General features: G+C 46.7%; 1 long non-coding RNA gene across 1 annotated transcript in view; it reads right to left on the reverse strand.

Moving 5' to 3' along the window:
- Nucleotides 1-10,530: 10,530 nt before the first annotated feature.
- Nucleotides 10,531-17,243, reverse strand: part of LOC115093085 — a 102,801-nt gene continuing 96,088 nt past the window's right edge. Inside the window, exon 3 of the long non-coding RNA XR_003857164.1 lies at nucleotides 10,531-10,706. This is a non-coding gene — a long non-coding RNA (uncharacterized LOC115093085). The remainder of the gene's footprint in view (nucleotides 10,707-17,243) is intronic.

Here is a 17,243-nt window from a genome sequence, read left to right on the forward strand (position 1 = left end):
GGTGTCATAGTGGATAACACATTGAAATCGTCGTTCAGTGTGCTGCGGCAGTCAAAAAAAGCAAACAGAATGTTGGGAATTATTAGAAAGGGAATGGTGAATAAAACAGAAAATGTCATAATGCCTCTGTATCGCTCCATGGTGAGACCGCACCTTGAATACTGTGTACAATTCTGGTCGCCGCATCTCAAAAAAGATATAATTGTGATGGAGAAGGTACAGAGAAGGGCTACCAAAATGATAAGGGGAATGGAACAACTCCCCTATGAGGAAAGACTAAAGAGGTTAGGACTTTTCAGCTTGGAGAAGAGACAACTGAGGGGAGATATGATAGAGATGTTTAAAATCATGAGAGGTCTAGAATGGGTAGATGTGAAACGGTTATTTACTCTTTCGGATAATAGAAAGACTAGGGGGCACTCCATGAAGTTAGCATGGGGCACATTTAAAACTAATCGGAGAAAGTTCTTTTTTACTCCACGCACAATTAAACTCTGGGATTTGTTGCCAGAGGATGTGGTTAGTGCAGTTAGTATAGCTGTGTTTAAAAAGGATTGGAGAAGTTCTTGGAGGAGAAGTCCATTACCTGCTATTAAGTTCACTTAGGGGCGGATTTTCAGAGCCCTGCTCGCCTAAATCCGCCCAAAACCGGGCGGATTTAGGCGAGCAGGGCCCTGCGCGCCGGTGAGCCTATTTTACATAGGCTCACCGGCGCGCGCAGAGCCCCGGGACTCGCATAAGTCCCGGGGTTCTCCGAGGGGGGCGTGTTGGGGGCGTGTCGGGGGCGGGCCCGGTCGTCGCGGCGTTTCGGGGGGCGTGTCGGCAGTGTTTTGAGGGCGGGTATGGGGGCGTGGCTACGGCCCGGGGCGGTCCGGGGGCGTGGCCGCACCCTCCGTACCCGCCCCCAGGTCGCGGCCCGGCGCGCAGGAGGCCCGCTGGCGCGCGGGGATTTACTTCTCCCTCCGGGAGGCATAAATCCCTGGAGAAAGGTAAGGGGGGGGTGTAGACAGGGCCGGGCGGGTGGGTTAGATAGAGGAAGGGAGGGGAAGACAAGGGGAGGGCGTTAGAGGATTCCCTCCAAGGCCGCTCCGATTTTGGAGCGGCCTTGGAGGGAACGGGGGTAGGCAGCGCGCTCGGCGCGCACTGGCTATACAGAATTCATAGCCTTGCGCGCGCCGATCCAGGATTTTAGTGGATACGCGCGGCTCCGCGCGTATCTACTAAAATCCCGCGTACTTTTGTTGGCGCCTGGAGCGCCAACAAAAGTACGCCAACGCGCCTTGTTTGAAAATCTACCCCTTAGAGAATAGCCACTGCCATTAGCAATGGTAACATGGAATAGACTTAGTTTTTGGTTACTTGCCAGGTTCTTATGGCCGGGATTGGCCACTGTTGGAAACAGGATGCTGGGCTTGATGGACCCTTGGTCTGACCCAGTATGGCATTTTCTTATGTACTTATGGGCATGCTCCCAAATAAAAACTTTGCTAGGTCTTACTTTCGGGGGAGGTCTTATATTTTGCAATTCGGCAAAACCTCTACTAGGTCTTATTTTCGGGGAAACACGGTAGATAATTCTAAATGGGAGTCTACAGGATCTCATTCTTCCCGTAGAGCCCTCAAACATTTGATGTTAGATAGGGAATTAATAGATATTTGGCCTCTCAAAAATCCGATTTGTTGTAATTATACATTTTTCTCTAAGGCTCACCTATCATATTCCAGACTGGATTATTTTCTAATTGACAAAACCTTGGTGGACAGGTCAGTTGAAGAGGTTCTAGGTAATATAACATGGTTGGATCATGCACCTGTCTGGTTCTCTCTGGGTATTTCTCAATCTGGGAAGGGCAGTAAATTCTGGAGACTGAATGATAGTTTATTAGATGATGCCTAATACAAAAATCAGTTGGAGTCAGAGATTAGGGAATATTTTTTAGAAAATGAATCTGGGGTTTTTTCTCCAGTTACACTTTGGGCTTGTATGAAGACTGAAGTACAGGGTAAATTGATTTCTAGGGCCACTTATGTTAAAAGTGATAGGGGAAGCCTCTGCTTCAATGACAGGGGGAATGAAGAAAAGAGGATTTACATTCAGCCAACAACCAACAAGGACTGAATTGCACAGTCCAGGTAAACAAATAAGCGTGGGAGTAGTTGTTATGGTTATTGATGTTTGGGTGGATCCTTGGACACTGTGGCAGCTGACCATGCCCACGGGGGGCAGTCCTATGAGGGACCATGGTGTCAGGCTAGACTCTGGCCACACAAACACAGATTGAACCTTTATTTAAACAGTTTTGAAAACCACCAGAGGTGGCAGTAGTGAGTAGTAGATATTGAGCCCAGCTGGGTGAGTATCCCACAGGACGCTGGAAAGCAAATCCTCTGCTTGGCTATGCTGTAGTGGAAAGAGAGAGAGTTATGAGTACACAGTGAGAAACATACAGAGTCCCAGGTAGAATAGAAGAAGCTCCAAGATAGGAAGAGCAGGCCCTCGAGAAGCGAGTATCTGATCCCTTAGAGCAGGGAGACTCAGTGGTATTGCACTCACACAGCAATTCTACTAGACGAGAGGTCTGGCACTGGAACAGAGGGCAGGCCCTCAAGGAGCGAGTACCTGGTTCCAGGGAAGCAGTACTGTGGAATAGATGGTAGTTGATGGTCCAAAAAACCAAACCAGAAACTGATCCAATATTGCAGTAGCGACCAAGACAAGAGGATCAGTGAACACCAGGAGTTCTTTATTCTGCACAAAACATCATAAAAAGCCTGACTCAGGCTGAGTTTCGCTCTTTGAGCTGCTTCAGGGGCTAACAGAACAAAACAAATAAATCACATATAAAAACATATAAATGAGAATAAAAACATATACACCAAACATACATAATGAAATTATATGAAAAAATATGAAATAAAAAACACAAACATAATTATTACAATAGGCAACACTTAATGACAAAAATGTTGTAACACATATTTTAAGGTTCTGTACTACCTCTATTTTTGAGTGCATAAATGATTTTATAAATTTAATGGGTTTTTGCCTTTTACTATAGATGCTTGTTTTTATTTATTTATCATTTTAATGATTTCATTTTAATAATTTATTGTTAAGACACATGGTCACATTGTCTTTTAAGCTACTGTACTCCAGTTTGAGTGCACAAATGATTTAAAAAATTTTCTGTTTAAACCATTAAGTATTTGGGACCCAATGTAATCTATGATCTTTTTACTTCAAATGTCTAGACACTAAGGGGTAGATTTTATAAATCTATGCCTGCGCGTACTTTTGTTCACGCACCAAGTGCGAACAAAAGTATGTGGGATATTATAAGATACGCGCGTAGCCGCGCATATCTTACAAAATCCGGGGTAGGCGCACGCAAGGGGGTGCACATTTGTGCACCTTGCGCGTGCTGAGCCCTGCGCACGCTGCCCGTTCCCTCCACCCCCCCACACCTTGCCCTCCATTCTCCTACCTAACCCACCCCCCTGGCCCTATCTAACCCCCCCACCTGTGTTTTAAAAGTTACGCCTGCCAAAAGCAGGCGTAGCTGGCACGTGATTCCCTGGCCCGGGACCCGTTTCGGAGGCCTCGGCCATGCCCCCGAAATGCCCCCGGGCCGGCACCACGATCCCGGAATGCCCTGAATGTAGCGTCGGCCCCGACACGCCCCCCATAACTTATGCGCGTAACCCTTTTAAAATCCAGCCCTAAGGATTTTATTTACTTATTTATTTATTAATGTGTTCTGTATATGACACTCTCCTTTGGAATAATGTAATTTTTGTTTGCAAATGTGCCATTTATTATGTGTTTTTATTTGTATATTTTTATATATGAGTATATTTCATTGGTGCTATGATTTTTTATCTATATATAATTTTTAAATGCATGGTGGTATGTCTCCTCAAATTGTTCAGTCAGTATCAGTTTTCACTAAACTTGGCGCGAAAAGGAAGTATTTAAACAGTGAGTCTGAGACGCATTTCCGGCTGTAACTTTGATCGCTTTGACCCTTTGAAGGTTGGTATGGTATTCAATTCGGCTGAATTCCGGATGATATGGAGCTAGTTGTTTTTGTGAAGTGTCTGTGCCAGCATTTAAATGGTGGTGGTGAGTTTTTAAAATTGGCAAGAGGGTTTTTTAAATTCAGCATGACAGCGTTTTTTAAATTCAGCATGATAGTGTTTTAATTTGTTTATTTTACTATTTTTAAATGGTTGGCTTAATTTATAGTTTTTTAAGTTGTAGTTTTCAAGTTTGATTTTTTGGTGCACTAGCATTTAAATTGTAGCGATGAGTTCTTTTAAATTCAGCATGACGGTGTTGTTATGGCTTAATCACATGATGGTACTATTCTTGATAGTATTTTAATTACATGGATAAATTATTTTTAAGTCACTCTCTAACATTTTTTATATTTTTTATGTATGATTTGAGCTGAAGACACAGCAGTTCTAATACAATAAAATTATTTTATGTCTTTACATTTTATACTTTTGAGTCTTAGTTACCTTTGCTTTAAATTAATTCTCTGTCTGCATGACAGCACCTAAATGTTTTTTTGATTTTTTAGTGTCATTCAAGGCTGTCTTAGAACATTGCTTTCTTAACACATTAACTTTAGGTAGACATCCATGTGGTACATTGTATCAAGATGTGGTACATTGTTTCATAAAGTGATCTTAATTTGTTACAATATCTTTCACTGTTTGTCTTGAAGACATTTCTTAAGAGGCTGAACTGCTGTATGGAGAGAAACCACCGGCATTACATACAATAGGTACTCCACAGTTATTAACTTATATATGAATTTATATATGAATATACATATAGAATCACACATACAGATTTTATCTTTTTTATAAGGAGTGATGTCATTTTATTGATTAGACCATGTTACAACATTTTTGTCATAAAGTATTGTCTATTGTTAATAATTATGTTTGTGTTTTTTATTTCATATTTTTTCATATAATTTCATTATGTATGTTTGGTGTATATGTTTTTATTTTTGTTTATATGTTTTTATATGTGATTTATTTGTTTTGTTCTGTTAGTCCCTGAAGCAGCTCAAAGAGCGAAACTCGGCCCGAGTCGGGCTTTTTATGATGTTTTGTGTAGAATAAAGAACTCCTGGTGTTCACTGATCCTCTTGTATAGATGGTAGTTGTACTCACAGATGGAAACTGTTAGTGAAGTCTTCCAAGTAGAAAGGGTTGTAGATGCAGGCAGTGACTCAGGGAACATGGGCCCTCGAGGAGCAAGTACCGGTTTCCTGATAGCACCTGAAAGAAGCAGAAGAGGCCCCCAAGGAGTGGGTATCCCATTAGTGATAAGAGTTCCAGATAAATGCTGGAGTGGCAGAGTAGCTTCGGTACGGAGAGCGAATCCCATCCATAGTAATCCGGGGGGGTTGCTAACTCGATTAGCTAGCAAAAGTGGTAGGCTTAAATATCCGGGCAGCATGACGTCATCTCAGGGGGATGCCCCTGAGGTTCGCACCAACGAGGAAATAAAGATGAGGGCGGCGTGTGCTATGGTACCTTGGAGGAGCATGGTGCAAGCAGCACCAAAGTCGGTCAGGGGACTCCCGAGAGGTCGGCAGACAGATGCCGCGGCAGCCAGAAGTCCGAGGTGAGTGGGAGGAGCCGCAAGAAGAATAAGGTAGGCTGGGCGAAGCCGCCGCAGACGGTCGCAACAGTAGCTTGCTTGCTGCGGCGGTTACTACCCCAAACCAATTTAAAGCCTGTTACTTCACTTGGAAAGCATATCCAGCACATATCACTGCTTCAACGGCAGGGAAATGAAGAAAAGAGGATTTATATTCAGATAACAACAAAGGACTGAATTGCACAGTCTGAGTAAACAAATAAGCATGGGAGTAGCTTGCTTATTGTGGCGGTTAGTACTCCTAACAAATTATGGGGCGGATTTTAAAAGGCCTGCGCGCGTAAATCCTTCCGGATTTACGTGCGCCGGTGGCCTATGCAAAATAGGCCCCGGGATGCGCGTAAGTCTCGGGGCTTTCGAAAAGGGGCAGGAGGAGGCGTGTCCGGGGGCGTTCCCGAAACGACACGGCATTTCGGGGGGGGGGGGGTGCCGCAGCGTTTCGGGGGCGGGCCCGGGAACATGGCGCCGGCCTGGGGGCGTGGTCGAGGCCTCCGGATCAGCCCCTGGGACCGGAGGATGGAGCGGGGCTGCCAGCCAGCGCGCGCAAAGTTAGGGGGGGGGTTTAGATAGGGCCGGGGGGGTGGGTTAGTTAGGGGAAGGGAGGGGAAGGTGGGGGGAGGGCGAAGGAAAGTTCCCTCCGAGGCTGCTCTGAAATCGGAGCGGCCTCGGAGGGAACAGCCAGCACGCGCTGGGCTTGGCGCGCGCAGGTTGCACAAATGTGCACCCCCTTGTGCGCGCTGACCCCGGATTTTATAAGATACGCGCAGCTAAGCATGTATCTTATAAAATCCAGCGTACTTTTGTTCGCGCCTGGTGTGTGAACAAAAGTACGTGATCGCGTATTTTTTAAAGATCTACCCCTAAGCCTGATACTTCACTTTGAATGCATATCCAGCGCAGCTCACTGCTTCAGCGGCAGGGGGAATGAAGAAATAGGATTTACATCCAGCCAGCATCTAACAAGGCATTGATCTGAGCAGTATGAGCACACAAACATCAGGGTAACTTGCTCAATACCACGGTTAATACCCTCAAACATTAAGCCTTATACTTCACTTTGATACAGCTCCAACACTGCTCTCTGCATCAATGGTGGGGGTGGAAGGAAATCAAAATCAAAAAGCTACCAATAAGGACCCTGAACTCAGCGGTCAGAGTAACAGATAAGTATGAGAAAATAAATGTGAAAGCTTGCTGGGCAGACTGGATGGGCCTATTGGTCTTCTTCTGCCGTCATTTCTATGTTTCTATGGAAGAATACGATTGGATTATTACAAAACATTGCTAAATGTGAAATGTTGCATAAACGCACCTTGGACCCCAAAGTATGGAGTAGATTGGAATGGGCCAGGCAAGCACTGAGGGATTTAGAACTTGACAGGTTAGCCCATCAATTGGATTTGTCCAAACAGGTGGCTGAGGGGGGATATGATAGAGGTGTTTAAAATCATGAGAGGTCTAGAACGGGTAGATGTGAATCAGTTATTTACTCTTTCGGATAGTAGAAGGACTAGGGGGCACTCCATGAAGTTAGCATGGGGCACATTTAAAACTAATCGGAGAAAGTTCTTTTTTACTCAACGCACAATTAAACTCTGGAATTTGTTGCCAGAGAATGTGGTTAGTGCAGTTAGTATAGCTGTGTTTAAAAAAGGATTGGATAAGTTCTTGGAGGAGAAGTCCATTACCTGCTATTAAGTTCACCTACAGAATAGCCACAGCCATTAGCAATGGTAACATGGAATAGACTTAGTTTTTGGGTACTTGCCAGGTTCTTGTGGCCTGGATTGGCCACTGTTGGAAGCAGGATGCTGGGCTTGATGGACCCTTGGTCTGACCCAGTATGGCATTTCTTATGTTATGTTCTTATGGAGTTTGCTACTGAGGGGTTGAGACCACTCATGCGGTTGAAAGATGCGACTCAGCTTGTCTGCCAGCACATTATCCACTCCCGGTAAGTAGGTGGCCTTGAGGTACATCGAATGGGAGAGAGCTTCCGCCCATATCTGTGCAGCTTCCTGACACAGAAGGAAGGAGCCCTTACCTCCCTGCTTGCTGATGTACCACATAGCCACCTGGTTGTCCTTCTGAATCAGGATGACTTGATTTGAGAGGCGATCCTGAAAAGCCCTGAGAGCATATCTGATTGCTCGAAGTTCCAGGAAATTTATTTGTTTGGCTTCCTCTGGAGACCAAGAGCCTTGTGTCTGCAGATCGGCTACGTGGGCTCCCCACCCGAGGTTGGAAGCATCGGTGATGAGAATGATTTGAGGATTTGGAACCTGGAAGGGCAATCCCTGGAGGAGATTGGTCTGATTTTTCCACCAGGCAAAAGACAGACGGAGTGAGTCGGTGACATGGACAATGGCCCACAGAGGCTGAATAGCTTGAATCCATTGAGACCTCAGAGTCCAGTGCATGAGTCTCATGGCCAAGTGGGCCATTGGTGTGACATGGACTGAGGACACCATATGTCCCAGGAGGACGAAAAATTGGCGTGCAGTCGCAGAGTGCTGAGATTGCAGCTGGTGTGCAAGAGACATGAGAGTGAGAGCTCGCTGTCGAGGCAGAAAAGCCTTTGCCTGCAAGGTGTCCAAGTCTGCCCCAATGAACGACAAGGTTTGAAATGTGACTAAGTAGGATTTGTCATAATTGACGAGAGAAATCCTAACGAAATTAGTGTGTATAAGGTTGAGGGAGGACAGAGCAGCTTGCTGAGTGGGAGCCCCGATTAACCAGTCGTCCAGATAGGGGTAGACGTGAACACCTTGTGTCCTGAGGAAGGCTGCGACGACTACGAGGCATTTTGTAAAGACTCGTGGTGCAGACGCTAGGCCGAATGGAAGCACTCTGTATTGATAGTGCTTGGGGCTTACTAGGAACCTCAGGTACTTGCGATGAGCTGGACTTATTGCAATATGGGTGTATGCGTCCTAGAGGTCCAGAAAGCAGAGCCAGTCTCCTCTTTGTAGAAGAGGTAGAAGCAATCCCAAGGTGACCATCTTGAACTTTTCTCGCTGGAGGTACTTGTTGAGGGCCCGTAGGTCCAGAATAGGACGGACGCCTCCCGATATTTTGGGGATTAGGAAGTACCGGGAATAGAACCCTAGGCCTTGCTGAGAGTATGGAACGGGTTCTATTGCTCTTGACTGGAGAAGGAGGGAAACCTCTTGATCCAGAAGAATGGAGTGTTCGGATGTTCTCCACATCTGTTGAGGTGGGGAGTCCGGTGGCAGGACGAGAAAGTTCAGATGGTAACCCTGAGCAATGATTGCTAATACCCATTGGTCGGATGTGATTGAATGCCACATGTTGTGGAAGTGGCACAATCGACCTCCCACTGGTATGTGCGACAGAGGAATTTGGCTGCTGCTCTCTAAGTGGAAGTCAAAAACCTGAAGCAGGTCCTGGTTGAGGAGCTGCTTGTGGATTTTGTTTACGGGCTTGATGAGACTGTGGTTTTCGATAAGGTCTCGTGGCATGTGATCCAGTTGGTGGTGGTGGAAGAATGACTTCTTAGAGTCCTTTCTGAAGGGCTGTTTTAAGGAGAATTTGGAAGGCATCAAAGAGAGCTGTCTTAGGGTCTAATGATGGTCCTTTAATTCTGCCACCGTCCATTGAATCTGATCGCCAAACAGATTATCTCAGACACAAGGTAGGTCGGATAACCTGTCTTGTACTTCTGGACGAAGGTCAGAAGACTTGAGCCAGGCCCACCGTCTCGCCGAAATAGCAGCTGCAGACACTCTGGTAGAAGTGTAAAAAATGTCATAAGATGTTCTAATCTCATGCTTGTCTGCCTCAAAATCCTTGTTTACTAGGGTTTGTAATTGTTCTTGAAATTGCTGAGGCAGGGAGTCTGAGTAGTCCTGTATCTGCTTAAAAATGACCCTGTTATATTGGGTCATATAAAGCTGATAGGCGGAAATTCGGGAGATGAGCATGGCCCCCTTGGAATACTCGGCAACCAATGTCATCTAAGAACTTCTGTTCCTTTCCAGGAGGAACAGACGAGTGAGGCTTCAACCTCTTTGCCCTCTTTTGTGCAGACTCTACCATGACCGAGTGGTGATCAAGCTGTGATTTTTGAAAACCTGGGGCTGATGCACCAAATAGGTAGTGTCAGCTTTCCTGCGTACTGGAGCAATTGATCCAGGATGTTCCCAGTTCTTCTTGAGGAGATCGAGAAGGACCTGATGGATGGGAATAGAGGTGATTACCTTGGGGGCATCCAGGAATTGGAGCAACTCCATCATTTGGTGCCTATCATCCTGTTCCGTCTGTAATTGAAAGGGAACCAATTCAGAAATTTCCTTCACAAAGTTTATAAAGGAGAGGTCCTCTGGAGGAGAACGCTTCCTACTCTCAGTGGGTGAAGGTAAATCATTGGTGTCTGTTGAGGTATCATCAGCCCAGGTATCATAAGGATCAGCACCCATCCCTCTAGGAACTAGAGGGGGACATGGTGGTTGGATACCTGAAGGTCCTGGTCTAGGCTCCGAAGGGTCCCATGTCAAAGGAATGGCTGAAGGGCAGCAGAAAAAACATGAGTTTACCTCAATGTTGTTGTGACTGACCAACTCTGCAGAAAAAAAGGCCCTGAAGGAGTCTGTGCACAATGGCAACAATGTGGGATAATCCTATACATGCTCAGAAGAGCTTTTGCAGCTCTAAAATCAATGCAGGAAAGCTTCTAGCCAGGGCTTTGTCCAATGACATCACTCTATCTGTGAGGACTCTCACATCTTGCTTGTCCTCAAAGAAAGTTTAATTTTCAGATTTGATTTTCATAAAATAAAAACCATATTTCATAACAGATTTGTTTATTACATTCAGCATAAAAATCCGTGTATAGATTTTGGTGTTTAGCAATGTAATAGCTAGTTTCTAAGATCATTTGAGACTCTTGACTTCTTCCTGGATGATAACTTTCGTGAAAATACTTTGCAAAATGCAGAAGGTACTCTTGATAACACTGAAGGTTTTGGTGCAGGACGTTTGCATGGTAGATTACTAGCTGCGCCTGTAAAAGTAAAATAAGATAAAATAAATTATACCAAATATTATACCACATCCTGTATCTAGCTACTAACGTTATTATATGCTATAATATAAATGTCAAACAGACTTTGTACTGCATTTGTGGTAGTTAACCCAGTAGGATTTTCATTGTCTTATGAAAAACTGAACAAAGAAATTTTAGTGCTGATGGCTACAAATACTTTTAGTTAAAAACTAGAAATGTGGCTTAAACAGAACATGTAACAACAGCAAGAACAGATAGTTTTTGTTTTGTTTTGTTTTTGCTAGGGATGATAATATGCCTTTTCTTGACCCAGAAAAAGAGCAGATTTGGAAACATTTAGATTTTAATTGTAATCACTGCTAGGGACACATAAAATAATTCTACATGCTGGGGAGTTACTTTCTTTCCTAAGCACTGGGTTCATGGACTCAAAACACTGGGTTGGGTAAGATGTTGGCATTGATCAGGCTCAAAAGCAGGGATGTGCATTTGTCACATCCTTTTTGGCAGGTATGCGTGTACCTCGCAGACATTTTAGTATACATAGGAAACTGAGAGTACAGTATAGGGTAGATTTTAAAAGGGCTACACATGCTCCCATAAACGCACGTATACTGCTCCACACAAAATATGTGCTATTTTATAACCTAATGGACGGATTTTAAATCTCCCCTGCGCTTAAAATCTGGCCTTTATGCGCGTGGCCGGGCCTTGCACGCGCCGAGCCTATTTTCAAAAAGGCCCTGCCACGCACGTAAAGGCTGGTATGCGCATACATGCCGGCCTTCCTGCAAGGGGCGATCTGGGACAGCAGCATTGATTGCTGTCCTGGAGCCTCGCGTGCTGGCAGGCTGCCAGCGCACGCAATTTACTTTGGGAAAAAAAAGAGAAAAAAAAAGATAGGACTTAAGTTTTAGGGAGGAAAGGGGAAGGGAGGCTAGGGTAGGAGGTAGGGAAGTTCCCTCCCAGTCTGCTCCTTAATTGAAGAGGACTGGGACGGAACTGGGAGGGGCCGCAATGTGTTGCCACGCGAAACTAGCAAACATCTATCCCCTCTTATGCGGGCATGTGGCCTGCCAATTTTATAACATGTGCATGTCGGTGCGCACATGTTATAAAATTGGCATGTCCATGTGTGCATGCCAGGTAGCGCGCGCACTTATTAAAATCTACCTCTATGTGCGCATGTCTGCACATATCTTATGCATGCCACTTTACTACAGCTCCTTGTTAGATGCAGGAGCTTGGTGAACATTATTGGGGGAAGAGAGAGAGAAAGACTCTTTCTAGGGCTCAGTCTGATATTCTATATATGGTCCATTGTAAGGGGGCACTTTGAGTTTTCAGGAGGTGAGTTGAGGTTAGGGGGATGGTGTTACAGACACATTCAGAGGTATCCATTGTAAAACAGACAGCATTAAAGAATTTTTAACCTTATAAGTGATAAAATGGAATTGATTTGTACAATGCAGCTAGCAGAGAGTGCAGTGTACAAATCGACTCCTCTTTTTAGAATTTTCATCACTTGTAAGGTCACAAATTCTTTAATGATGTCAATTTTACAATGGATACCTCTGAATGTGTCTCTTAGCATTTCACTGTCCGTCTCACCATCTTGACCAGGTGGACGATAGTATACCCCTATCACTATAGTCTTCTCTGACACACAAGGGATTTCTACCCATAAAGATTCAATTTTGTATTTAGTCTCATGCAGGATGTTTATCCTGTTGGACTCTATGCCATCCCGGACATATAGCGCCACACCTCCTCCCAAGTGCTCCTCTCTGTCATTGCGATATAATTTGTACTCCGGTACAGCACTGTCCCAATGGTTATCCTCTTTCCACCATGTCTGTGAGATGCCAATTAAGTCTATGTCATCATTCACTGCTATACATTCTAATTCTCCCATCTTACTTCTTAGACTTCTGGCATTAGCATACAAACATTTCAAAGTTTGTTTTTTGTTTGTATTTTCATTCTGCTTTTTAATTGATAGGGATAAGTTCGAATTTTTTAGCTTAGGTGAGTTTTTAGTTACAGGCACTTGGACTATTTTTCTAATTATTGGAACCTCACTGTTGGGATGCCCTAATTCTAATGCATCATTAGTATCCTTTGAAGATACCTCTCTCCGAACCATGCGCTGCTGAGCAACTGTCGGCTTTCCCCTTTGTTCTAGTTTAAAAGCTGCTCTATCTCCTTTTTAAAGGTTAGCGCCAGCAGTCTGGTTCCACCCTGGTTAAGGTGGAGCCCATCCCTTCGGAAGAGACTCCTCCTTCCCCAAAAGGTTCCCCAGTTCCTAACAAAACTGAATCCCTCTTCCTTGCATCATCGTCTCATCCACGCATTGAGACTCCGGAGCTCTGCCTGCCTCTGGTGACCTGCGCATGGAACAGGGAGCATTTCAGAGAATGCTACCCTGGAGGTTCTGGATTTAAGCTTTCTACCTAAGAGCCTAAATTTGGCTTCCAGAACCTCCCTCCCACATTTTCCTATGTCATTGGTGCCTACATGTACCACGACAGCCGGCTCCTCCCCAGCACTGTCTAAAATCCTATCTAGGTGACGCGTGAGATCCGCCACCTTTGCACCAGGTATGCATGTTACCAGGCGATCCTCATGCCCACCGGCCACCCAGCTGCCTACATTCCTAATAATCGAATCACCAACTATGACGGCCAACCTAACCCTTCCTTCCTGGGCAGTAGGCCTTGGGGAGATATCCTCAGTGCGAAAGGACAATGCATCACCTGGAGAGCAGGTTCTTGCTACAGGATCCTTTCCTGCTGCACCTGGATGATGCTCTCCCATCATGAGACCTTCTTCCTCCAAGGCAGCACCAGGGCTGCCAGTCTGAAGTTGGGACTTGACTACTATGTCCCTGAAAGTCTCATCTATATACCTCTCTGTCTGCCTCAGCTCTTCCAGGTCTGCCACTCTAGCCTCCAGAGATCGGACTTGTTCTCTGAGAGCCAGGAGCTCTTTGCATCTCATGCACATGTACAACTTCTCACCGGTGGGTAAAAAATCATACATGTGACACTCTATGCAAAAGACTGGGAAGCCCTCCTCTTGCTGCTGGACTGCTGCCTTCATCTCAATTCTGATCAGTTCCTAGTTAAGGTTTAGGTTGCTATGGGAGTAGGAATGTGTCTAACGTCCTTTAAATGTATTAGTGAATTCACTATGTGTCTGGTAGTGGCCTACCGGGGTCTGATTGAATTCTCAATAAAGTTTTTGTTGATGGTTTGTTTTTTTTTAAAGTGGCACCTGCCTATAAATTAAGGAATGGGCGAGGGGTGGGAAATACAAACAGTCTAACTTCAGTTAGCCAGCCTGAGTGACTCACTGCTCTCTTGATTAACAAATGTTGGTCCCTATTCAAACCCAATCATACTACCTCAACACCTTTCCAAGGTGAGTAACTGAGCTGAACTATTCAACTTTTTTACTTAGGTATACACTGCTCCTAGCTTATTTCTAGCTTCTGGCTAATTTTTGGGTTGGGTTTTTTTTTTGTGGGTTTTTTTTTTTCAATACAAACACTCAGTTAGTATTAAATACAAACACTCAGTTCTTGAAAAGTCTGGAGAACACTCAGTTCTGCAGACTTTTAAAAATAAACACAGTACCTACTGCTACCTTATTGACTGACTAAAAATACAGTCTAACTTGTTTATTCACTGCCTACCTACTGCCACCTTATTGACTATTTAAAAATACAGTCTAACTTGTTTATTCACTGCCTTTCTGACTATTAAAGGCATAAACACACAAACACACTAAATAATATTCGCAAATATTTAACTTTGCCCCAATACTTTTAAAAAAGACAATGTCCCAAGCAAAAACTTACTGATTCCTTTCAGCCACCAGCAAGGTGATCCTCTCCTCTCAGTGGAATGAGAAGCCTATGCACGTGGAGAGCGAGCATGGAAATGAGAGAGAGACTGGTGTGTGTGTGTGTGTGTGTGTGTAACAGAACATAAGAACATGCCATACTGGGTCAGACCAAGGGTGTTGCAGTTGGACACTGCTGGCGAGATAGTGGACCCTTGGGCCGGCCTACCTAGGGTGACAGGGTAGTCCGGGGGACGGAGCCACAGGCAGGAGGTGTTCACCTAGGAACCAGGAGCCCCCTGGGAGGAGCCCGTAGGGCACTGGGACCTCGGGACTTGGAAATACAGGCAGAAAGTCCAGGGACTGAGATAGGCTAGACCGGGACCAGAGCAAACAGGAAGGAAAGGAAGTCCAAGGTACCCGGGAAGCAGGGGACCGGCTGTACATGGCCGAGGGCCGGCTGAAGGCAGGGCAGTGGGCGGCAGCGGAGTCTGTAGCAAACTGGAAGCTGAAGCAGGCTGTAGGCTGAAGCGGAGTCAGTAGCAAACCGGAGGCTGAAGCAGGCTGTAGGCTGAAGCAGGCTGTAGGCTGAAGCGGAGTCGGTAGCAAACCAGAGGCTGAAGCAGGCTATAGGCTGAAGCGGAAGCAGGCCGGGGTCAGAGGCTGGCTGCAGGCTGAAGCGGAGTCAGAGGCAAACCGGAGTCGGAGGCAGGCAGCAGGCAGAAGCAGAGTCAGAGGCAAACCGGAGTCAGAGGCAGGCTGAAGTGGAATCAGAGGCAAACCGGAGTCAGAGGCAGGGAGCTGGCTGAAGCGGAGTCAGAAGCAAACCGGAGTCAGAAGCAGGAAACGTGGAGATCACCAGGAACGCAACTAAGAACAACTATGGAGTTGTGAACCTCGTTGCAAGGCAATGAGAGAGAGTTTGAGCGCCGGTTATATCGGGGCTTGGGCGTGACATCAGCAGCATGGGTGGGGCCAGGCTTCCGGGAGTTGAGCGCTCATGACGGGCGTGCGCGAGACTGACAAGAAGCAGGCACGTAATGGCGGCCGCCACGTGGAGTGAGAGAAGACCCCGGGGTCCAGAGCGGGCGGAATGCGGTGATTCCTGAAGCGGAGGTAGGCAGGTTTGAGCCCTAAGCGGAGGGAAGCGGTAGAGACCGCAACAGTACCCCCCCACCCCTTTACGGCCCCTCTTGAGAGGACCGGGTTTCTCCGGGTGGTCACGATGGAACTGCTGCAACAAGGACTTGTCCAGGATGTTGCGGCTAGGTTCCCAGGTGTTGTCCTCATCACCGCAACCTTCCCATGCGAGTAGATATTCCCACCTGCGGTTGTAGAAGCGAACGTCCAGGACCTCGTGTACCTGGTAAGTGGGATCATCGTCGATGGCAGTAGAAGGAGGATCCGGAGGTTTGCGGTGATAGCGGGAGAGGACTATGGGCTTAAGCAAGGATACGTGGAAAACATTGTGGACTCGAAGGGAGGACGGCAACCTCAGCCAATACGAAACTGGCCCCACTCTTTCGGCGACCTGGAACGGCCCACAGAATCTGGGCGCAAATCTTCGTGAGGGGAGACGGAGACGGACGTTTTTGGTGCTAAGCCAGACCCGGTCTCCTGGCTGGTAGGTAGGGGCTGGTCGCCGGTGGCGGTCAGCCGCCTGTTTGGCGGAAGAGGCTGAGCGGAGCAGCTTGTTCTGGGTCCTCTGCCACAAGGTCTGTAGCTGGTGCGCCGTCAACTGGGTGGCAGGAGAGGCGCTGGGGATAGCGAGGGGAAGTGGAGGTCTCAGCTGTTTCCCGTAGACTAGCTGGAATGGTGAGAGCCCGGTGGCTGCATGAGCTTGATTGTTATAGGCAAACTCGGCCCAGGGCAGTAGTTCCGACCAATTGTCTTGTTTTTCATTGATGAAGGCTCGAAGGTAGGTTTTCAGAGACCGATTCATTCTTTCGGACTGTCCGTTACTCTGCGGGTGGAAAGCTGTAGAGAAGCTGAGCTTTACCTTGAAGCACTTGCAGAGAGCCCTCCAGTAGCGTGCAACAAACTGGGGTCCTCGGTCGGAAACGATGTCCTGCGGGAGGCCGTGTAGCCTGAAAATATGCTGGGCAAAGAGGAGAGCTAGTTCGGGTGCAGAGGGTAACTTGGTCAATGGAACTAGGTGCACCATCTTAGAGAAGCGGTCGACAGTAACCCAGATAACCGTTTGACCGCGAGTCCACCATGAAGTCTGTAGCTAGATGAGTCCAGGGCTCTGTGGGAACCAGCAGAGGCTGTAGGAGACCGCATGGGGGTCCAGGACTGGGCTTTTGATGGCCACAGGTGGGACAGGAACCAACGTAGGTGCGCACATCTTGTCGGATGTTGGGCCACCAGTAGAAGCGGTTAAGGAGTTCCAGGGTTCTCTCGCGTCCTGCGTGTCCTCCAGTGAGGGAGTCATGAGCCCAGCGTAGTGTCTTTAAACGGTCTCGTCAGGGGACCATGGTCCTATCTTGGGAGAGGACCGTCAGGGCAGACAGGCGAATCTTACTAGGGTCAAGGATATACTGTGGAGGCTCTTGGTTTTCTTCGGAAAAGGAAGTCCGAGAGAGAGCATCAGCTCGGAGATTCTTGGCCGCCGGCCGGTATTGTAAAACGAAATCAAAGCGACTGAAGAACAGGGCCCAGCGGGCTTGGCGAGGGTTTAGTCGTTGA

The sequence above is a fragment of the Rhinatrema bivittatum genome, chromosome 5 (assembly GCF_901001135.1).
Source record: "Rhinatrema bivittatum chromosome 5, aRhiBiv1.1, whole genome shotgun sequence".
Lineage (NCBI taxonomy): Eukaryota > Metazoa > Chordata > Amphibia > Gymnophiona > Rhinatrematidae > Rhinatrema > Rhinatrema bivittatum.